The sequence below is a fragment of the Esox lucius genome, chromosome 2 (assembly GCF_011004845.1).
Source record: "Esox lucius isolate fEsoLuc1 chromosome 2, fEsoLuc1.pri, whole genome shotgun sequence".
Classification (NCBI taxonomy): domain Eukaryota; kingdom Metazoa; phylum Chordata; class Actinopteri; order Esociformes; family Esocidae; genus Esox; species Esox lucius.
The window spans coordinates 4,560,900-4,585,802 of NC_047570.1; the positions used below are offsets into that span (position 1 = coordinate 4,560,900).

Below are 24,903 nucleotides of genomic sequence, written 5' to 3' on the forward strand. Positions count from 1 at the left end.
CTTACTGACGTTCAACACAAACGTGCGCATTCACAGAGACTGACCAACCCACTCTCTTCCCTTTGTGTACATATAACACGGCTTTTAAACGGCTTTTAAACATCTATGGCTTTTAAACGATTAGTCAATCTTCGTAAAATCCGTGCCTCGATGATGGTGACGTCAAATAGGTTTCAGTTGGTGCGTGTCAATGAAACGATTTTATTGACCATTATTATTAATGGTAGGAGATCGCGTCTCAACTGCACGCAAAAAAGGACTTTGGCGTATGCATAGCACGACATTGTGTGAACCCGTGTTATATGTACGCAAAAGGAAGAGAGTGGGTTGGACTATTTTCTTACCTTACTAGCTAGTTTCATACTCTGAACGTGCAGGACATTGCTTCTCTGCTCTGATTCTCGTGCAATAGTAGACTGTGCGCGATTCGTTGAACTTTGTGCTGTATTGTGTCAAACGATGTTTGATCAAATTGCTTGTGTTAAATTAGTGTTTTTCCTTTCCTCCTTTTGACAATTTAGCAGAGCAGAGCTTGCACTCTACTTGTGTCATTGCTGACATCTACGTCGTCCCGCTATACCAATCTGAGTTCTATATTCTATACAATGCGTTCAGATGCGACACAACCATCGAGTTGCACCGATACCCAATACTGGTATCGGTGCATCCCTAACATCTGTTGCACATGCTGGAGCCGATTCAGATTCATACACGTACAGACACATCAAGGTTCTTGATGGCATTATGTAGCAATAAATCCCACTCCTAACGTGAGCTACAGTTTAGTAAACAAAGCCTGTTGATAAACTTGTTGGCATTTTTGTTTGAGCTAGTTCGTGGATACTAACTTTCGCTGTCTTTCCAAAAGAATGGTGTGTTTGTGTGTGTATGTGTCTGTCTGTGAATAACTGTATAAACAGTTATGAAATACATTTAAGTTTGTATGCACTGTTGAAGTTTAGTTGATTGAAAGCTGTTACATTATAATGCATTGATTCTGAATGCAGAGATCCTTCCCTTCATGACATTTTTTTTTTTAACAACATGAGATCTCAGGACCTTTTATTTGTAAAAATGTTTTTCTTTCATGACATGACTCCATCTGTGAGGAGAGGTTTTTTAGTGGGTTCATGAATAATAAAAATATTATTTGCTTAAATTGTTAATGTTTAAAGTAATTTGACATGCAAAAGATTGCAACAGTAGGATCAACTTTCATTATAATTTTCAAAGAATAATGAGCAATAACGATTTTGATCAACTGGAAATGTACAAAATTTCAACAATGGAATGATTACAATGTATATTTACATAAACGAGAGCATAGTAATGTGCAGCAACCATTTTGATCAACTGTCTATGTAAAAGATATCAGCAATTAAACTATTTAAAATATAAATGAGAGCATACTAATGTGCAACAACCATTTTAAACAACAGAATACAGGGAAAAATATGTGAAAAGGGGAAAAAGTGATTTTATGTCCAACAAGAACAGCCTTAATCAAGAATGCATATTACATGTGTAGAATATACACAATACATACAAGTCTTTGTGTGTGTGCCTGTACTAACTAGTACCAGTCTGGATCCTGGCCATAGCCCCATGGCTTCTAACTCCATCTTCATCCAGATCCTCTGCTGTGCTGATCTGTACCCGCGGCTGACATCTAGGTCATAGGTAGGGAGTCAGGCTTCTTGGCTGGGTAAGGGTTGCATAGGGGCAGGAGGCAGGTGAGAGGTCGTCAGCTGTGCAGTGGGAAGTGGTGGAGCAAGAGTAGAGTCTTTATTATCCCCTAGGGACAGTTTGTTTTGCAACATGCAGTCAAATAGAATACATGGTCATAAATATACAAGGCTGTATACAAAAACCCAACAACAATAGACAATTGACATGCAAAGTAGCTAAACATCACTATGGCTTATTAAGAAAATGTGTTGCAAAAGGAATAAATTAACATTTGAACATATTGGTTTTAAACTGAGCCATCCAGTATCTGCGTGCTGAGGGAAGAATATAAAATTCACCAAATAAGGGGTGTTGGGAGTCAGAATAGACCATACCATGCGTAGGATGAGGTGAAACCAATAACCTTACTGCTCTGTTTCACAAAGTTAGTCTGAGACTGCAGTGTTTACGGATGCATAGGTTTTGGTACTGTTCCAGACACAAAAACATAAAACAAACAAACACATTGTTTAACTTTACAGTTATTGAGTATTACTATTAGCAAATGAATCACTTGATGGAGGACTGAATGGAACAGGATGCAATCACAGAATAGCAACCGTTTCTAAAGAAATCCACAGTAATGGATATGCCAGTATTTAATAATAACATAAAATACAGTAAAACACATACCCAGAGGGAGTGCTCTGGGACCAAGGTGGTGTTTGGGAACAAGGCAAGCAGCTGGGCAGGAATGGACAGTGGGACTTTCATAGCAGACAAGCATCTAGGGAGAAAAACATGACACTTCTCACAATGGATAAATCACCAGGGACATATATGTAATAACATTGCAAAGGAGACACAGTCACACCTAAACCATCGTGAGTGAGGGTAGCTGTTGGTGTGCACTGCACTGTTATGAAAAACAAGTGTTATTTGTCTCCACTACCAAAAAATATTGCTGTATTTACCTGTTATTGTCTTTCATGCTAATTAGAATGGTGTCTCACATTGATGAGGAAATGTGTGTATACATTCAATATGAATGACCACAAACTAGGAAAATCACTTTTAAATAACAGAAATGACACATAAATATATTGACCTATCAGGTACTCCCAATATGACTCCATTCCTAGGTGATCCGGAGACGCCTTCTGTTGACTCCGACACTGCGGCTGACCTTGATAGACTGCACAGCCTCCTCAAGGCTGAGAGGAGAATCAAGTCCATGCAAAGTAGTAAAACTCCAGGGCCCGATGAGTTTCCTGTTGAGTTCTTTTAGAAATGTCACTCCAAGTTAGCTCTCTTGCTATTGTCTTGACTCATTGTCTTGACTTCTACTTTCGTCAAACAATATATATCCAGTCTATTATACCACAGATCTCATATTTAATAGAATAATGGTATTAAGTGACCCTTGACTATATTTATTTTCCAAAGAAATGAACCAGCCATGGAGTGATTAGTCATTGTTTTCATTATAGATACTGTATAGCTATTAGCTAACTATCTAGAGTAATCTTTGTACAAGAGTATACTTTAGTTCCGTGAATAAACTTTCTGTTGTTTCAGCAAAAAATGTATGGCTGAGGTAAAATTTGCATTTGGGGACTATACGGAGTTGATCTTATTACCAGTAAGCCCTGCGGTGTAGAAATGTCCTGTAGTATTTATTTTAAATACTACACTGCTCAAAAAAAACAAGGGAACACTTAAATCACACATCGGGTTTCTGTGAACAAAATCCTTCTGGACTGTAAAACTAATGGAGATTTCCACCTGTACTGCCATTCCCCATTTATAACCACAGTTTATGTGCACGTATTTTGTCAGGACATGCACAGTGAAGGTTTATTTTTTTTATGGGCAGGCTGAAACGTACATATTGATATTTACTGCTATAAACACATCCTATGGTTTCCCAAACATGTCAACATTATCAGAAAATTGGGGATTGATAGAGCTAGATCTGGGCAAATATTTTAATAAGTTGTGATGAGCTGTTTCCAAGTGTCCATTGAAAGGCAAATCTAATTGGCTACAACACTTGTCAATCCAACATGGTGGGAACGGATCCACGACAAAATCAGTGTACACAAAGCGAAGAAACACCATTTTGAATGTGCAATAATGCAATAACTCTGTGGACAACCGATGTGACTTATCAGTCATACATGATCGAATAACATTGCCAAGGTGAAACCGTTCGGAAGTTCTAATCAAATGAATGAATTTCTTGGATGTGATAACCCCGTATATGGGTTAGTTACATACAAGAGAACATCAAAATCTTTACATATTGTGTAATTTGTCAATGGAACACTCAAACTCACAACAAAAATCAAAGTAAACTATTGAAATCACAGGCTGTTCCAACTTGCATGAATTTCATCATGGCAACTCATAATGTGACTCAGTAGTGTGTGTGGTCCCCACATGCCTGTTTGCACTCCCAACAACGTCTGGGCATGCTCCTAATGAGACGGCAGATAGTGTCCTGGGGGATCTCCTCCCAGACCTGGATCAGGGCATCAGTGAGCGCCTGTTCAGAATGTGCCGCTATTTGGTGGCGCCGGATGCACCAATACATAACGTCCCAGAGGTCCTCAATTAGATTCAGGTCTGGGAGACGTGAAGGCCAGTCAATGGCATCAATGCCTTCATCCAGGAACTGCCTACACACTCTGGCCACATGACGCTGTGCATTGTCCTGCACCAGGAGGAACCCAGGGCCCACTGCACCAGCATAAGGTCGGTGGATTTCATCCCGATACCTAACAGCAGTCCGGATACCATTGGCTAGCATATGGAGATCTGTGCAACCCTCCAAGGTTATGCCTCCCCAGACCATCACTGACCAACCGCCAAACCGGTCATGCTGGATGATGTTGCAGGCAGCACAGCATTAACCACAGCGTCTCCAGACTCTTTCACGTCTGTCACGTGCTCAGCGTGAACCTGCTCTCATCTGTGAAGAGAACAAGGCGCCAATGGCGGATCTGCCAATTCTGGTGTTCTCTGGCGAATGCACATTGAGCTGCATGGTGCTGTTCTAAGAACACAGTTCCCACTAGAGGAAGTCTGGCCCTCATGCCACCCTCATGGAGTCTGTTTCTGACAGTTTGGTCAGAAACATGCATACTAGTAGCCTGCTGGAGGTCACTTTGTAGGGCTCTGGCAGTGCACCTCCTGGTCCTCCTCACACAAAGGAGCAGATAGGGTCCTGCTGCTGGGTTGATGCCCTTCTACAGCCCTGTCCAGCTCTCCTTGTGTAATGGCCCGTCTGCTGTTATCTCCAAGTTCTTGACTACTGGGAGACACAGCAAACCTTCTTGCGACAGTACTTACGGATGTGCCATCCTGGAGGCGCTGGACTACCTATGCAACCTGAATGAGCTGCAGTTACCTCCTCATGCTACCAGTAGTGACAAGGATACTAGCAAAAAACAAAACTAGAGAAGAATCAGTCAGGATGGATCAGGAGAGAGCAATTGTCTGTGGCCACCACCTCCATTGATTCACAATTGCTTATGCTTCCTACCTGGACAGATGGTTATATTGTGATGATTATCTATCAATCAATCAAATGTATTTATAAAGCCCTTTTTAAAACAGCAGTTGTCACAAATTGCTTTTACAGAAACACCCGCCCTTTAACCCCAAGGAGCAAACAACAGTAGTGTTGAATTTCACAAGGCTGAATTTTAGATAGGAAGCCTAGAGAGAACCCAGGTTCAGAGGGGTGACCAGTCCTCTTCTGGCTATGCCAGGTGAAATATTAAGGGTCCAATTGGAATAAATAAATGCATGTGGGCTAAATCCAGAGTCGATTTAAATTTAGACTAGGTCAGAAGTATGACCAGATGGACAAGGACTGGGACAGCAACGGGCCCCCCAAACCAGGTACTCCGCAGGTGTGGACCACGACCTCATCTCCTCCTAAAGTTTAAAACGGGAGGAGACTGGGAAAATTCAGAAAATGCATTCCTCATATCAACAAAGATTTATAGTGGAGGAGGAGAACTTAGTGGGGAAGGAGAACTGATCCGATCCCCCAGCACAATAGTATAGCGGCGTAAGACCTTGGAACTGAGACGGGGGGGTCCGGCGACACTGTGGCCTTAGAGGCAGGAAATGAATCCACCCACCTTGCCAGGCATCAACCAAAGGGACACCCACCAACTGCAACCACCCTGAATGAGGGCTGAGTATTGCCAGCAGAGTACAGCCCAATTGCACAAGTGCGCAACAGAGAGACAACAACAAGCCAGTGACTCTTCCCCCGAAAGGCATTGGAGGGAGGGCATCCCAGTGGCGACGAGAGCCCACCTGGCAAGACCGCAAGTGTGGACAGTATCAAGCCTACTGGTCACCTTCACACCCCGGGCCAGGCTACACCTAATTATAAACCGTGCTGTAGAGATGAGTTTTTAGTAGACACTTGAAAGTTTGCACTGAGTTTGCATTTCTAACCTTAATTGGCAGATCATTCCACAGGAGTGGAGCTATATGAGAAAAGGCCCTACCTCCGGCTGTTTGTTTAGAAATTCTAGGTACAATTAAAAGACATGCATCTTGCGATCGTAGGTTATGTGTAGTTATGTATGGCTGGATCATTTCAGCAAGGTAAGTAAGTCCATGTATTGATTTATATGTTAACAGTAAAACCTTAAAATCAGCCCTAAACCTAACAGGCAGCCAGTGTAAGGACGCTAGTACAGGAGTAATGTGTTAAAAAAAAAAAACTGTTATAGGTATGATTCTTGCAGCCGTGTGCAGCACTAATTGAAGTTTATTTATTGATATGTCAGGGTAACAAGGTTATTATAGTTTTGCATTTTTTATTCGTTTTTATTTTTATTTCGTTTTGACTTTTTGTTTTTCAAGTTTAGTTTTAATTAGTTTTTAAAGTGGGTTTGCTAGTTTATTTTTTATTTTTTGAAAATGCTTAGTTTTGGTTTAGTTTTTATTAGTTTTAGTGTTAGTTTTAGTCTTTTTTTGTAATATGGGCTATTTGTCAGGGGCAAGATTCAAAAAGGTCAGAAAAAGTATTGTGTAATAATAACTCAACAAAAACATCATATGGGCACAAATATGTAAACAGTCTACACTCCGCAATAAATGCAAAATGTGGAAGTGACGTGTGCCAAGAACAAAAAACTAGATTGCCAACAGACTAAAGAAGACATACATGATGAACCGCATGTATTCAACTCATTTTTGAGTCACACAAGAAATTTCTGTCAGAATGTCAGGGAGCTTAATCTGAGAAAAGAACATGACAAATAAAAAAATTAAAAAAAACTTGTGTGTATGTGAGTGACAGAGAGACGGAGGGAGAGCAGGGAAAGGAAACACAGCTGAGAGAATACTCTGCGTGTTTTAAACAGCGTTAAAAAAGGAAAGACATTGACAAAGACAAACTAAGAACATTTACTCTATAATTTTATTTTAATTAGTTTTGTCAGTTATCGTTTTTTTGTAATGCCTCGTTTTTATTTTTATTTCTGGTAACGACAATGTTTTTTCCCACCGAGTTTTCATTTTTCGTTTGTTTTCGTTAACGATTTATAACCTTGCAGGGTAACCGGAAAGAAGAGCATTGCCGTAATCTAGTCTAGAAGTCTAGAAGTAACAAAAGCATGGATTTGTTTTTCTGCATCAGATCTACATACATAGGCCCATTATCAGCAACCATCACTCCTGTGTTCCAGAGGTACATTGTGTTTGCTAATCAAAGTACTCTTTTTTTCCGAATTTACTCTATATAAACTAATTGGTCAAATTGTACTTTAGGAGTTTACCAACGCCATATTTTTAATCTGTTGACCCCTTACCCAACTTTACTACACCAGGATTATTTTTGGACATAATTAACAGAACTACTCACCCCTGAACACCCGACGCTATGTATCATTAAAATGCCACTAATTGTTGTAGCAACAACACGGAGGAGAACTATCATCTTCAGGTAAAGATAGCAGAGTTAGAGACTCGGCTTCTGATGCAAATGTCAGGCAAGGATTATGTTAGTGTAGAAATAGAAAAAAACTGCGTCAGTGCCACCAGGAAGAAACGATAGTCTTGTTAGCCCCCCGGCACAGCTCCTGCAGCCAGGCAAGAACTTTCTCTTGGTCACTGGGAAGAAATGCCGTCGACCAGTTGAACTGAGTCATTGCTAAATCCAACTGACACTTTCAAAAGGTTTTCCCCACTGGAGTCGGAGTCAAGGCCTGAGCCGTCTTAGGAGGGGAATGATCGGCAGGCATGTTCTACCGGTGGTCTTGAAAAACTAAAAACTTTAGTCATTGGCGATTCCATTAACCGCAGTAATAGACTAAAGAATCAGCTGGCGATTGTACACTGTTTACCGGGGGGCAGAGCCTCCGACGTAGCTGCAAATCTGGGGCTGGTGCTAGTGAAGTCTAAAACTGGGTACAGAGATAGTTATTCACGTTGGCACCAACGACGTTAGGATGAAACAGTCAGAGGTTACGAAGCAGAACATAGCATCAGTGTGTAAACAAGCTAGAAAGATGTGTCGGCATCGAGTAATTGTCTCTGGCCCCCTCCCAGCTAGGGGTGGTGACGAGCTCTACAGCAGACTTGCACAACTCAATCGCTGGCTGAAAACTGAGTTCTGCCCATCGCAGGAGATAGAGTTTGTAGATAACTGGCTCTCTTTTTGGGACTCTCCCAGAAATAGGGACAGGCCTGATCTGCTGATGAGCGACGGACTCCATCCTATCTGGAGTGGTGCTGTTCTTTTACATAGGAACATTGACAGGAGTCTCACTCCTATAGCCTCACCATGAGATAGGGTGCAAGTCAGGCCGCAGGCTGTTAGCCAGCCTGCTATCATAGTTGAGTCTGTCGATAGCATAGCCAGAGTAGTTAGTACAGCTTTACCTATTTCCACTGTGACTCGTTCCAGGCTGAGAAAAGTTAAACAAGGTAGTGCTAACAAAAACAACCTTATTAAGATAAAGCCTTCCTCCACCTCGTCACAAATAAAAATGACTGACCATCACCTCGCATCTCAAAATGGGACTCCTAAATGTTAGATCCCTTGCTCCAAAGGCAGGTGCAGTAAATTAATTAATCACTGATCATAAACTAGATGTTATTGGTTTATGTGAAACGTGGCTTAAGCCTGATGAATTAATTGCCTTAAATGAGGCCTCACCTCCTGGCTATACTAGTGATCATATCCCTTGTGCATCCCGAAAAAGAGGGGGTGTTGCTAATATTTGACAGTAAATACAAAGTTTACTCTCAAAAACATCACTGATTTTCATTCTTTTGAAGTTTTACTCATGAAAGTTAACCAGGCCGATAATTCGTTTTACATAGCTACTATTGTGTATAGGCCCCCCGGGCCATACACAATGTTCCTGAATGAGTTTCCAGAATTCTTGTCTAACTTTGTAGTCATGGCAGATAGTATTCAAATTTTTGGCGATTTCAATAGTCATATGAAAAGGTCCAATGACATTGCCACAATCAGACCCTTTAGTCCTGTCACGAGAAATAGATATTGTAGATCTAATAATTTCCCCCCCAAATCCTGGATTATCAGATCACTGTCTTATTACATTTATCGTTAAAAAAGAAATCCATTTCCTCCGCAAACAATGAGTTTCAAAAGCCGTACTATATATTCTTGGACTGCAAATAAATTCCTTGATATTCTTACAAGTTCGCTCATTAATGACAGAGTAAATAAATCTGTAAACGATCAAATCGAGGATCTAAACTCAACACTGCAAAATACATTAGACACGGTTGCACCACTAACAACAAAAGAAATACGCAACAAGAAACTTGCTCCCTGGTACACAGACAATACTAGAGCACTTAAGCAAGCCTCCAGAAAATTGGACCGAAAGTGGCGCTCCACCAAGTTGGAAGTATTCAGACTAGCCTGGATAGACAGTACACTACAATACCGAAAATCACTCACGTCTGCTCGATCAGCTTATTTCTCCAACCTGATTGAGGTGAACAAAAACAATAAAAAAAAATCTATCTTGGATACAGTTGTAAAGTTAACAAAAAAGCTAAGCTCAACAAGTGAAGTGGGTCTTCACTTTAGTTATAATGAATACATGAACTACTTTGATGAAATGATCATCACCATTAGAAAACAAATAACTGACTCCTCCTTAAATAGTTATGGTCCTCAAAATCTCAGTTGTCCTAAACATTTCCTGAATCTACCTGACTAGGTGTTAATGGGGACACATACATTTTTTGATACCGTATCGCTCGACACATTTACAAAATTTGTAATGAGTTCTAAACCCAAAAACTGTCAGCTAGATCAGATTCCAACAAAATTACTTAAGGAGCTATTTCCTGTGCGAGGTCAGCCAATGTTGAACATAATAAATTGCTCCCTTTCCTCCGGATGTGTACCAAACTCACTAGAAATAGCGGAAATTAAGCCTCTTCTAAAAAAAAAAAAAAATCTAATCTGGATCCCGACATATTAAACAGTTATAGGCCAATATCGTACCTCCCGTCCCTCTCGAACATCTTAGAAAAATGTGTTTCCCAACAACTGAATTCCTTCATGAAGACAAATAACATTTATGAAATGCTCCAGTCCGGTTTCAGATCCCATCATAGTACTGAGACTGCACTCGGTCACACATGACCTTCTATTGGCCTCAGACAAAGGTTCCGCATCCGTCCTGTTGCCTCTTCATCTTAGTGCTGCTTTTGACACTATTGATCACTCACTTCTCTTAGAGACTGGAAACCCATATTGGGCTACATGGACATGTTCTAGCCTGGTTTAAATCTTATTTATCTAAAAGATATCAGTTTGTTAGTGTGGATGGCATATCCTCTGACATGTCAAAGGTATGCTTTGGTGTTCCTCAAGGCTCGGTTCTGGGCCCATTATTGTTCTCACTATATATGCTGCCTCTGGGCGATGTAATCCAAAATCACAATGTACATTTTCACTGTTACGCTGATGACACACAGTTATATATTTCAATGAAGCATGGAGAAGCCCCTAAATTAGCTACTTTGGAAGCATGCGTTTCAGATATTAGGAAGTGGATGACAGAATTTCTTGCTCTTAAACTCAAGGAAAACAGAAATGCTCGTTTTAGGACCCAAGAAACAAATAGCATTGTAAGCAGATCTCACTGTGAACCTCGACGGCTGCATGGTCGTATCCCAAAAAACTGTAAAAAACCTTGGCGTTACCCTTGACCCTGACCTCTCCTTTGAAGAACAAATAATATGTCTCAAGAGTTGCTTATTTACATCTTTCGAAAACTGCAAGAATTAGAAACTGATGCAGAAAAATGTATCCATGCTTTTGTTACTTCTAGACTAGATTACAACAATGCTCTTCTCTCTGGTTATCCAGACCAATTAATAAATAAACTTAAATTAGTGCTGCACACGGCTGCTAGAATCCTAACTAGAACAAAAAAATTTGAACACATTACTCCTGTCCTAGCGTCTTTACACTGGCTGCCTGTTAGGGTTAGGGCTGATTTTAAAGTTTTACTCTTAACCTATAAATCAATACATGACCTTGCTGAAATGATCCAGCCATACATACCTACACGTAACCTACGATCGCAAGATGCAGGCCTTTTAATTGTACCTAGAATTTCTAAACAAACAGCTGGCGGCAGGGCCTTTTCTCATAGAGCTCCACTCCTGTGGAATGATCTGCCAATTAAGGTTAGAAATGCAAACTCTGCAAACTTTCAAGTGTCTACTAAAAACTCATCTCCTCAGCACGGTTTATAATTAGGTGTAGCCTGGCCCGGGGGCATGAAGGTGAGCAGTAGGCTTGATACTGTCCACCCTTTGCTGTCTTGCCAGGTGGGCTCTCGTCGCCACTGGGATGCCCTCCCTCCAATGCCTTTCGGGGGAAGAGTCACTGGCTTGTTGTTGACTCTCTGTTGCGCACTTGTGCAATTGGGCTGTACTCTGCTGGCAATACTCTGCCCTCATTCAGGGGGGTTGCGGTTGGTGGGTGTCCCTAATTTATTATTCTAATTGTAATTTATTATTCTTAATATCTCACCCGGCACAGCCAGAAGAGGACTGGTCACCCCTCTGAGCCTGGGACCTCTCTAGGTTTCTTCCTATAATTCGGCCTTCTTAGGGAGTTTTTCCTAGCCACTGAAATCCAACACTAATGTTGTTTGCTCCTTGGGGTTTAAGGCCGGGTGTCTCTGTAAAGCACTTTGTGACAACTGCTGTTGTAAAAAGGGCTTTATAAATACATTTGATTGATTGACTAGAGATGTTTATCTACAAACATTAATCAGGAGAGATCTGTAATGTATGCAAAGCATGGAAGTTGTTTGTTAATTTAATGTTTTTATGTAAACCTGACTGACAATGATAATGTTTAGCTTAGGCTAGGTAAAGCATAAAATTATGGTAACTGACCATGCTACAAGCAAGGTGTTAACTGTTGTATTCGTGCCCACACACCATCTCGGGACCAATTGGAAAACAATGTCACAGGAGGCTCTACTGGCCTACTTGTTTGCTCGGTTTCCGGAGCAAGATGTGGAGAGGCTTAAGTCCCGTAAGGTGCGGCTCCAATTTCAGACAACTCCATGCATTCTATGTAGTAAAGGATGTGTAATATTGCACTGTTATGCAGGGTTTACAGACCAGTAACGAGTAAACATGTTTTGTGAAATTAATACATACTCAGCATTTCAAAAAGAAGTACCTGTGAAGCACTCTGGACAGCTCCAACAGAAGTGCCAGTAAAGTTACCGGTATGTTGTTGCTAATGCAGTTACTGCTCTCCAGGCAGGTCAAGCACTGACTATGGATGGTTCTGAGGCTCCATAACGAACAGTGTGTTAACCACAACATAATCAACAGCGCTAATCATTTTAAATTAATTGCAGGCCTTGTTTATTTTGACATTTTGTATTTAAAATATGAACTTGAGTCCATTGGTTATTTTTGCTTGTATTTATGCAAGTAGTACAGTTAAAACTTAAATATTATAAGGCCAAGGGTATTTTGGCTCTTTACCAATTATTGTAAGAGAATATTTCAATGTCTAGCTACAGAGGGCACATAAATACATGATAAAAAAAATATACACACAGTACATCTGAAATCCCGGTTTGAAGATTTCCTGAATAGGGGTGGATTTCTGTAAAAACAATGAATTTAATGAGAAATAAAATGTTGTGGTCCTGATCTCTTCATAGTTTGCATGTCTTCATCATTGTGGAGAAGCAGGACTGCTTATACGTTCGATCATCTTACCAATAACCATATGGTTGGTAGATTGAATTCCTAAGCTGGCAAGATAAGAAATGTCACCCCTATTCTCCAAGCTAACATTATACTAGTAAACATTGCAGCATCAAAATGATGACCAAAGGTGACAAATGTCCACTTTGAAATTGGTCCTAAAGCAAATGTTCTACATAATATTGGCAACACAATGTGCAATCTATAAATGGGCCCCTTATCTATAAATGAAATACTAACATCAGGCGTGGATGTACATAACAACCAAGCCCATCAAAGACAACCTTAGTGATAAGTAATAAAAGACAGCCCTTTTAATAGCATTTTACTGCACCGTGTTTAGAATTTTGAGAAATATCATTTTCATATTATTAGATTGTGGCAAATACGCAAATGTTGTAGTGACTCACCCGTCAATTGAATTTGCAGATTTTGCCATCTGTGTGCATGGCTTTAAGGTTGCTAAAGTTAGTGGCAGGTTAACAAGCAATGAGTTCAAAGATGGTACTAGTAACAAGGTAAGACCTTAACTGGGAAAAGGCAAGAAAAAACTGAGGTTACAAAACAATTCTAGGCTTCACCCCGTGGTCTACAGATTGTTCCCCAGTGTACACTTATTGTCTACTTCCATTATTTGTTGATGTTTCTAGGTGGCTATTTGCAGTTTCAGTTTTCTTTGCAGCAAAAAATAATGGCCATTAAGGCTGTCTTCGTTGCAATTCAGTGTTACTGCCTAGTGTTGGTTTGCATGTTGTGTATCATATTTCACCTGACTGCTTACATAACCATTCAGTGCCGCCTGCAGTTTAGAACGCTCTGACCAACAAGCTGTTGACTTAACCTGTTCCATTATTTAGCCTGTGCAGTTGATTAGATTTGCGTGGGCCTGCTTTCTTTCCTTTGGTTCGGTCATTTCACTAGCCTTTTCTGATTTCCCTTTGATTAGGCTTTGATTTCTTGCTCCCATAGTTCATCTCTTGTCAGATTAGGCATCTGGGAGATTAACATAATTTGCAACAACTTGTATTTTGCCTGTTTTTTTTGGCATTCGTTGGCAGTGTTTCACTTACTGTTTCTACTCTATCTTCATGAACCAAGGATATCAGTTACTGCCTCGCTAAGCCCTAATGAGACACAGATATTTCCTTTGGACAATTTTCCTATGAGTTAGCTAGACCAGGGTTCGGGGTAAATTGTTTAATTTATTCTACCATCCTACAATTTCTACTGGCTCTACCCCAAAAGATCTAGGCCTATGTATCTGCATTGCATGAAGGACGGCTCATCAAGCAACCTCTGAGATGCTGTATCCTGCAGACTTAAAAGGGGTGCATAGATAAAAAAATTTACTGGCCACTTAATTATTAAAACCACTATTTTCAGTAGATTATGTCACAGTCCTATGTATTTAGACATGACAATAATGCGTTCAATTTACTGGTCATTTTGATGCCGGCAATTGGCAAGATGACAGCCTGCAATTAGTCATTATTTTAGTATTTAGTATGTAGTTAGTAAAGATGCTTAGTGTTCGTTTTGATTTATGGATGTTTTTTTCCTTTATTAGTTGGATTTATCTGCTCGACTTGGAATGTCAATCCCCACTCAAGTCACTTTAAACATTGGGGCGTGTTTTAACACTTTAAATAAACTGTTGATTGAGCCGATGTTAGATGAGAACGACACCCACTTCTTCGCACGTTACAGTGAGGAGAACAAGTATTTGATACACTGCTGATTTTGCAGGTTTTCCTACTTACAAAGCATGTAGAGGTCTGTAATTTTTATCATAGGTGCTCTTCAACTGTGAGAGACTAAAACAAAATTCCAGACAATCACATTGTATGGTTTTTAAATAATTTATTTGCATTTTATTGCACGACATAAGTATTTGATCACCTACCAACCAGTAATAATTCCGGCTCTCACAGACCTGTTAGTTTTTCTTTAAGAAGCCCTCCTGTTCTTCACTCTCTGGTCTTTGCCATTGTGGAGAGGTTAGAGTCTGTTTGAGTGTGTGGACAGGTTTTTTTTTGCAGGTAATAAGTTCAAACAGGTGCAGTTAATACAGGTAATGAGTAGAGAACAGGAGGGCTTCTTAAAGGAAAAACTAACAGGTCTGTGAGAGCCGCAATTCGTACTGGTTGGTAGGTGATCAAATACTTGTCATGCAATAAAATGCTAATTACATTCTTAAAATTCGTACAATGTGATTTTTCTGGATTTTTGTTTTTTGATTCTGTCTCTCACAGTTGAAGTGTACCTATGATAAAAATAAAAATGCTTTGTAAGTGGAAAAACCTGAAAAATCGACAGTGTATCAAATACTTGTTCTCCCCACTGTATGTAGTAGCGCTCCTGTGGTATATGTAGTTTATATAAACATGTATTTTGGTTAGTCTAATACTATTCAAACGATAACTCACATTATTCGGATAATAAAATCATTTCCAATGCACATCACTGGTAAAAAAAAATCTCCCTTATCTGCCATGGCAGATTCCTTCACTAGTAGTAGTGATGGGTCGTTTGTGAATGATTCATTCTTTTTGAACAAATCTTTTTGGTGAATTATGATTAATCTCAGTAGGATCTTTGAATCTCGTTCACCGGAAGGAATGATGAATGAAATGAACAGTGATCCGTGGCCCTCTCAGATCTTTGAATCCTGTTCACTGGAAAGAACAATGAATGAAATGAATGATACCAAATGAATGAAATTAGCTACTCTAATGGTAGCTAATTTCTTGGGCCAGTATGCCCCGAATATAGGTGTTACAAGGTAGGGTAGTCTCTAATCAATATTTTTTCATTGTTGTCTAGGCCCTTGAGGAATTGAAATTCAGTAGCTGAAGAACACAGTATTTTGTGGTCTGTTGAGGGCTGCACACCGGCTGTTTGAATCATAACCATTCCAAATGGCACATGACCAATCAACAGATGAATGGCACGAACAGGCCTTATTTCACTTATCCAGGCACACATCCTACTCAGACAGTCTGGTGGATTCAATGTATTCTGTGTGGAATTTATTTTCTTCTAAGAGCTCAGCTAGGCTTGTTAGGATAATATTTGAGCATGTCTTAACCCATCAGATCAAACACAACCACTTTTTACAGATCTAGGTTAATGACAGGTCATGCTTGTGGAGTATTTGACTTTCTGGGTGAGGCCGGGCACTACTTGTATCTAGTTTCTAGTGCAGAACTCACTGAGTAGTCAAGAACCAGGCATCGTGCACTGCACTTAAACAGGCAGCCTAATTCTGATTTGTCTTTTTACCCCCTGAAAAATCAGTATTGAGGTAGCTTAAGTCTAAGATACAGAGTGGAGCAAACCTATCATCATTAGAGCTACTATGAACAAGATTTAAGCTTGCAGAGTTTTTACATGGCCACATGGCTTTGTTTTATTGCTACTTCAATGCTGAATTGCCTAGTTTATCAGCGTCCGCACATTTAAAGGCTACTCCAGAATGGGCACCGTCCCTGTTGCTGGTAATCAAACCAGTGAAGAAGACTTGAGCCATATTTTCCTCACTGTGTTACTGAATGGAAAAATTATGCTGACATGCTGTGAGGCCTTACATTAAATTGCCTAGGCTATTGGTGTGAGAAGGATGTGATTACACAATCTTTCGCCGGATTAGGGGTAAAAAGACAAAAGATGTATTCTCTTTGTTAAGTAACATTCTAGATGGTTACAGACTGAGCTGCTTTGTTGCCCATTCATAATAGCAGCCTAATAACTGAGGGAAACCCCCCCCAGAGACTTTTCTTCGTACCAGCCTTTGACAGCTGCATAATATTTTATGGATGTGACCTGAAATTGAGCATGCAATTATATATTTTTTTAATGAATGTTTTTCTGAGTCCGGTGGGCAGTTAATTAGGCTTTATTGTGAAAGGTGCTACTGAACAAATGAGCTACAGGCGTCATTGAGGAAATTGAATAAACTAGATCTGCTGTAGTCAAACATTTGGCTACCTTTCAAGGGTAGGCCAGAGATTCACTGATTCTGCCAGAGAAACTTAGCAGGATCCTTTCTCTGAATTTGTAGGATGCAAGCCCATTTTAGGTTACTAATCCACTCATATGTTCTTTGAGAAGACTGGAATAGCACTTCTCGTTTTCCCATTATGCGAAATGTTGAGTTTTGCCTTCAGTTTCACCTTTTGGTTAGGTCTGGTCCATCTATCATGGCTAATTTCATGATCTGACCTGTTACCTAATCATATTTTGGATAGCAACCGATAAGCTAAACAGGCTAGGTCCTAGATTATAGAACCCATGCCTCTTATACCGTTCTCAATCATGAGATGGCTGTGGGTCAGTCTATTCTCTGATTTCAAAAATAGCAGACACACAGCTGAACAAGAAGAAAGCAGGATTGGGTTGCTATGACGACCATGCAGAATGTTATTAACTCAGACGGCCATGCTAGGGCTGTAGGCAGAATAAAAGATTATCGGCGGGGAAACAAGCAGGCCACATAACCAATTGAATAAAGATTTTAGACTGTCTTTTCATAGATTTTTCTCTCAAATGTTCTGCATAAACTCAGTAGGCTAACATTTTCTTCATGAATTACGCCTGAAATTAAAATAATTTGTTACTTGTTTCATTGGTCAGCTGTAGATACAGTTCCAGCTATTCAAAATAGTGACACTTTATGTAGTCGTTAGTCTATATATTAGTAGTAAGGGTTTAAACTATTCCTCGAGAATCTCGAAAACCTCGATTTACTAAAAATCATCGATGCAAATCATCAAAGCTTCGGTTAATCCGTACAGCTCAGTGAACCCTGTTTCGCCCGAAAAATAATTACTGTTGCAACTACAACAGCGTTTACGCTGTACGTGAGCTAGACGTGATTTGATAGCGGGGACTGCAGAATGGAGAAAGCAGTGGTGTAGTCTATATTTTTGTAGTGAGTATACTGTGATTTCCCCTCCCAGCCTCTTACTCGCCTGTCCCAGAGCAACACCCCATACACTAAGCACTGTGACGTTTCCATATACAAACTAGTATACACGGACAACTGCTTCAGTATTGATGGCGTTTATTGAAAGCCCTGGAAAAACACTTTTTGAAAAATGCAACTGAACCTGAACACCATAGGACATCACACTCTAAGAAAACCAGCCATGCTCTTCCCTTAGAGATTATCCATCCATAACAGGTTCAAGGTATCAACAGGCCACTCATTAACTAATGTCTCAAGTTTAAGGCGAGTTAATATAACAGTTATATTTAAAGTATCAGTCATTTAATACAATTTATTGGATTATAATATAATCCAATAAAATAAGATATATTAAACTGATAATGAGCACTTACTTTTGGTACTTTAAGTAGCCTACAGTATATTTTGATAATACTTTTGTACTATTACTTAAGGACAATGTTGAATGCAGGACTTGTAACTGACAAGTAATTTGTAACTCTACAACACTGTTTTTTCTACTTTTACTGCAATACACGATCTTCCACCTCTGTAAATCACCAACAACAGTTGTGCATGAATACCTGCAGCTGTGTTTAACACTGAAAACGTATAGCTCAGGTCAGTTTTAAGGACAAGAGTGACACCTTTTTTGAGGAAGTAACCTCCTTTAATGTGCATATGACAATTATTCACCTCAATGATAAATGCATTCATTTTAATGAATTAATACACCCCTGGACTGTAATATTTCAGATGTGTTTTGAGCAAGATTTCTGCTCATGTTCAAAACTTTGTGCACATTCAAAATATATCCGTGTTCTCTGAGATTTGGAGGAGTCGTGATATTTTGAGAGAAATAAAGTACCTAAAAAAAACTATACAAATAATCTACCTGCACCATAGTCTGCTGTGCATTACATGATTGCTCTGCTGATAGGGTAAATCTCAGACCGTCTGACAGACACAGAGCCCCGTTTGCTTTTTACGTTGACTGTCACGCTCAATGTGTGACACTTGAGAGCCCTGGTGGTTTACCTGCAGCTCCGCTACAGTAGCAGCGAACCTTTAACGTTACCTGCCGGTAACATGGTCTCTAAACAGTCCGCTCACAGTGAAGTCCTGCACGGATCACAGATGCTCGGTTTGTTATAAGAGCAGATTAATGGAGCCACTCGGTGTTTGGCTAGCTAATAAGCCGTTTGCCTGTTACCTTGAGCTTTGTCTGAAGGCGCCGAGTGGCCAGCCAGGCTCCGACACATTCCGCACATCCGCCGATCAGTTTAACCGAGCTAACCCCCCCTCCCGGTACCGGTCAGAGAGGTGTGTTTACTTTGTGTCTCGGTCCTCGCTCCGGTCAGTTTTTAATTAGCCTACATTAGTAACAGTTCATTTAGTTATGGTATGAACTTAATCCTAGGGAAGGCAAACAATATAAGACATTTGTAACGAAATCCAAGACTTTATATACCAAATTCAAGGCTTTTAAGGCCTGAGATTATCAAATTTAAGACTTTTTCAATGCTTTTAAAACACACACACACACAACATCATATAAGATACTGTCCATAGATATAGAACAATATATCTATGATACTGTCACTTACCAGGTAACAGTAACGTTGCGGTTGGATTGTCGGGCTGGTTTTCTGTAACGGTAATCCGGTCGTCATGATCTGCGGCAGCTGTGTCACCCGACGCGGCAGTAGCTTCAGGGACCGACTTTTTAAAACACTGAAATTGTGTTTTTTGGGTCTGTTTACGTTTCATTGGCTCTGCTCTACCTAGCTAGCTAGTTGCGAGAAACAACTTGTTGTTGCTTAGTAACGTTCATTGACGTATATACGGTATATAAGGTAACCATAGGTAACCAGGGCACCGCCACGGAAGCCTCAAAGGTCCAAGTGTCAGTGCTTCACAACACAGACGGGGTGAATTTATGAATGAAAATGAGAACGTTCTGTCACAACGATGTTGTTACGTATCATCGCGCTTTTGTAAGTGGGTATACGGAAATCCTTGACTTTTCCTAGTGGGTATACGGCGTATACCTGCGTATCACGTAGACTACACCACTGGGAGAAAGGGAGAGAAAATGTCATGGAGCGAGGCGAAGAGACAGGCCAGAGAAAACGTCAGAAAGTTTGGGATCATTTTAAGATGATAAAAAAAAAGCGAAAACTCAGTACAGTGCGTCTATTCTAAAAACAAACTTGCCTACCACAATAGCCCGAAGTCAATGATTAAGCATCTCAGCAGAAAGCATCCACTCTACGCATCCAGTCCACAGACTCGAAACAAGGTAACGTTAACGTTAGCATTGCAATATGATTGTTAGTTGAGATGAATGCTTGTGAAGAATGTGCGTTAATTATGGCTACATGTAATGGCTAGTTAAGAACGTATATCAGTAGGTTGGCATCAGTATGTTGACATCTAAATCAGTAGATGTCCCTAAGTTAGTTTTGCTCAAGAAAATAACCACAGAAAATAAAATGTGTTAAAACCTGGGCTCAATTCATGTTGTTATTATGACACACACACACCTCATCCTGTAGATACGATCCTGACCGCGCTTCTTCTTTTTTGCCTCCTACAAATGCCACAAAGACTTCGAAGATGACAGTAAAGGCGTACGTTATGTTTGAGCTGTAGTTAGGTTGAAACTTGTAGTTCTGAACTTGCACCAACTTGCACCAACTTAAAACAATCTTTGTATTATTACTATTTATTATTTAATTTGATACCTTAGTTTTAGCCTGTGTTTAGGTTAGTCATTTGAAAAAAACTTTTTTTATTTATTTGCTTTTGCTTTTCAGAAAAGGTTTTCTTTAAAACCCAGAATGTAATATGGCATTAAATTCACTAAATGCGTTTAGTTTTGATGGATAATATTTTTATATGCAATTTAAGAAATAAAAAATCTTTGTATATTTACAATTGTTCTTTAAGAAGGCGCAATTATTTCTTATCAGATTAATTGATGATGAAATAATCGGTATAATACTTGATTATTAAAATAATCGATAGCTGCAGCCCCTACTTAAATTATATAGGGATGTGAACATTTGAAACAACTGTGACATCCTTAACAAAGTTAAAATCTATGTACATTTATTATCGGTATTACCATCTGATATGCAATGTTGCAGTTGTTAGTAATAGATAAAAAAAAAAATTTGGCATCTACGCACGGCTGTATGTTGGAGTGTGTGTTAAAATTCAAAGCAGCGACAAATACATTTTGCAATACAGTTAAATTATGGTATATTTTCAACTGTCTCTAGTGCAGACAATTAACCACAACAATTATGGACAATTACAGAGCTGATAACTACTGTACATAAATCGGTATTCACAAGGGAATCCTTAACAAAAACAATGCCTGTCACTACTAGCTAGTATCACTAGATCATTCAGCCTAAGCTCATGGAAAGGAAGTTTGTGTGCCCATTTGTTGTTCATTCCATCTTTTCTGACAATGTTGTTTTTATTTGTAAAGCTGGGTTTATATAACGTAATTCCCCATTTATATCCCGCACTGTGTATAATACACACCATTAACTTTTATAGCTTTGTGTGTATACGAACCAGAGTATTAACCACACCCTTATACAAAACGCATTTGCCCGGGGAATTAAGACTTGCACAAGCATTGTCATAGGGTGCTATCAAAATGTATTTGTTGAAGAATAAAATATGTTTTTGAAAACCCTGTGACACCAATTTGCTTCATGAGATTCTGAGGCCTCTATCTCATCAAGCAATCATCTGTGAAAAAGTTTGCCAGTGGAAACAGTTTTCAAAATGTCAACTTGTGTATTAGCTGCACCGATGTATTAAATGTGGTTGCAACATGTTTTCAATATCTGTGTATAAGATGTGGTCTGTAAACGGGAAATTATGGTAATTTGTCACTTATTGGGCGGCAGGACTGCACCATTAATCGAATTATATTCGAAATTGAGATATTGACATGTGCAATATCCAAATCCCCAACTTCCATGATTTTCATCTCCAAACAAAGGTGAATGAGGTGTGCGTCAATCGAGGCAACGGGCACGCATTGTACGGCCATAATAGTTTTTCTTGCGTGGCTATGTAAATAGGTTTACCCTCAATACTGCGCCATCCTGTGCAGCCATGAAATTCATAACTCAAAACAAGACTGCAAGATCCCATTTTTGCATTGTTCTTAGGGCGTTACACCACCAGCCTTAATTGTTTGAAATGGGGAACACGATAACTGTTGTAATGTAATTCAGGCACAACTTATCCAAAGCTACTTGCAGCTAGACTTTTCCATAGCCTGTTTTTTACCCCTGGATTTGACTTTTCTTTCTCATGTGTAGCCTAATAGGAGCCCTCTGAGAGGGCTTTACTGATAGGGATGAGTGGTCTGTCAAATAGCCTGTAACCTGTTTTCAGGTTTTTTGTCATTTTTCTGTGGATTTACAACTCTGGCAGATGCTGTAGCACATTTGAAGACCACAATCCATTGTTCCAAATGTCCTTCAAAAATGTCCTTCTGGTAACCTACACAACTTGTGTGGATGGGTTAACTACTCAAATGGCCCATTACAGGTGACTTACTATATCTGCCCAGCTAATACCAAACCAGGCTGAAGTCTCTAGCCACAGGGTTGATATGTGAGAGTTTCTTTCTAGGAACCCCCCCATCGAGCAGATGTGCCTGCTTTAATAGCGGAATCAAGCCTTTGTTTTCGCCGCTTTGCCAACAACAGATTGATCGTTTTGCTTGGTTAAGGGCTAAGGTAGTCTTACAACCCAAGCGATTCTCCACAAGCATTAACCTAGGAAGTATTTTATCATAGTATTCGTCTTATCATAAGTGTTTTATTGGATAACTAGTTCATGCTCAGAAATACAATCTTAGTTTAAATGTGTGTATCCAGTGTAGCCCTTAAACACAATTAACTGACTGGGCCATTTCAATGTGATGTTTTATTGCAGTGTGCATATTTTTATTCTTAGGAGTAGGCCTGCCCAGTTTTATTTTTTGTCTTTTTAATTGTTTTTATTTGATAGGACAGTACAGAGAGTGGATAGGGTGTGCTGGAATAGCTGTGGGCAGGATTCAGTCGCTTGTTTGGGATGTGTGTTCCATTAGGTAGCAGCCTAGACCACACATTGGGAATTGTTAAACTAGGCCTACTTCTTACTCATGGTTTGGTGAAGTGGTAAAAATGCATGTGAAGGAAGCTCATTTCATGGGTTTCACTCTCCTGTGCTTTGGGCTACATCTACATAATCCTTTGCTGGATTACATCTCATGTATTCAAACACTTCTTTGCGGTCAGCATGTCAGATTATTGGATGCACCGGGTCTGATCTTCTGTGAGATACATTATGCAGTATTGTAGCTCACCTAAAGCCCTATCTTGCATCATAATTTGAACTAATAATTCAACACCAGCCGGCGCCTTGGGTTTTTCTGAGGATATACGATTGCTGTCGGGCATACTACAGGCGTTGCTTAGTGGTGTCAAGTTCAAAGAATTCAGTTTCCTTAAGAGCAGCTCACATTTTTCTTATGCAAAAAGGGTCTCAAATTTCATTTGTCTTTGACCGATGTGTGATTCCTAGATCGTTCTGCAGTTACCAATTTGCTGGAATCAAATACCAGTGGCAATGTGGAATCACTGCTTTGTTGTGGTGTGATTCCTCTATTGGGATCTCAGTCCACATGGCTCTCCCTTTGTTTCCAGAAGCTAATCCCAGATGTAGGTATGTTTGTGCCGCTTAGTAGTTGCTTTCAACTGATAAGCTTCCTACGGTGTGTGTCTGTACACTCCTGAGTTTATTACTCCACCATTTTGGCAACTTCTACTAGGGCTGCATGATAAATCCAAATTATAATGAAATTGCAATTTGAACATTTGTTATTTGTAAATGGGAAAGCTGTGATTTAGGCTTTTTATTTTTACTCTATTGCTATTTTAAAACAATAAAAGGTTTACAATTCACATGTCTGACTGTACGTCTCGAATCGGTCAATCAAACTATACAATATATTGTTCTGATCACGCATCTCACTCATCCCACTTTATTAAGGGAGTTAACGTGTGTATTCTTAAAATAAACCAATTCCGTGATGGACCTATAACTAACAAAAGTAATGTCCATAAAATAATAACTTTTGCGTCTCCCTGTCGAAAAAATAAAGGAAAAATGGGCAAGTGTAAGGATCTGAGTGACTTTGACGAGTGCCAAATTGTGATGGCTATACAGAGCATCTCCAAAACTGCAGCCTTTGTGGGGTGTAACCGGTCTGCAGTGGTCAGTACCTATCCAAAGTGGTCCAAGGAAGGAAAAGCAATGAACCGGTGACAGGGTCATGGGTGGTCAAGGCTCATTGATGCACGTGGAGAGCAAAGGCTGGACTGTGTGGTCTGATTTAACAGATGAGCTATTGTAACTCAAATTGCTGAAAAAGTTAATACTGGTATTATCCATGTTCTCATTCTGTTTACGCCAAATTCTGACTCTACCATCTGAATGTCTCAACAGAAATCGAGACTCATCAGACCGGGCAACATTCTTCCAGTTTTCAACTGTCCAATTTTGGTGAGCTCGTGCAAATTGTAGCCTCTTTTTCCTATTTGTAGTGGAGATGAGTGGGACCCGGTGGGGTCTTCTGCTGTTGTAGCCCTCCGCCTCAAGGTTGTGCGTGTTGTGGCTTCACAAATGCTTTGCTGCATACCTCGGTTGTAACGAGTGGTTATTTCAGTCAAAGTTGCTCTTCTATCAGCTTGAATCAGTCGGCCCATTCTCCTCTGACCTCGGCCGGATTTCACTAGTGTGACATTTTGGGTCCTAGATTCATTTCTGTAACAGATACAACCTATTATGATGAATCCTTTTAATAGCAACCCCTCTGGCTACAATAAAAACAGACTTCTGGGTCACTATTTATAAAACTCATCTGTTTGAAAGGCAAAACAATTTTTTCGGAGAACATTTCTGCCATTCAGCATCAAGATTTTTTTTTTTAAAGC

The 24,903-nt window shown here is 39.8% G+C and overlaps 1 protein-coding gene across 41 annotated transcripts in view; it reads left to right on the forward strand.

The window, feature by feature from the left end:
- madd (MAP-kinase activating death domain) overlaps positions 1–24,903 on the forward strand; it is a 91,942-nt gene that overhangs the window by 4,667 nt on the left and 62,372 nt on the right. The window contains exon 2 of one of the 41 annotated variants that reach the window (XM_034286804.1): positions 24,416–24,472. The exons of the other annotated variants lie outside the window; for them this stretch is intronic. The gene's annotated coding sequence lies outside the window, so the exon portion shown is untranslated. The remainder of the gene's footprint in view (positions 1–24,415; positions 24,473–24,903) is intronic. 41 annotated transcript variants of the gene reach the window in all.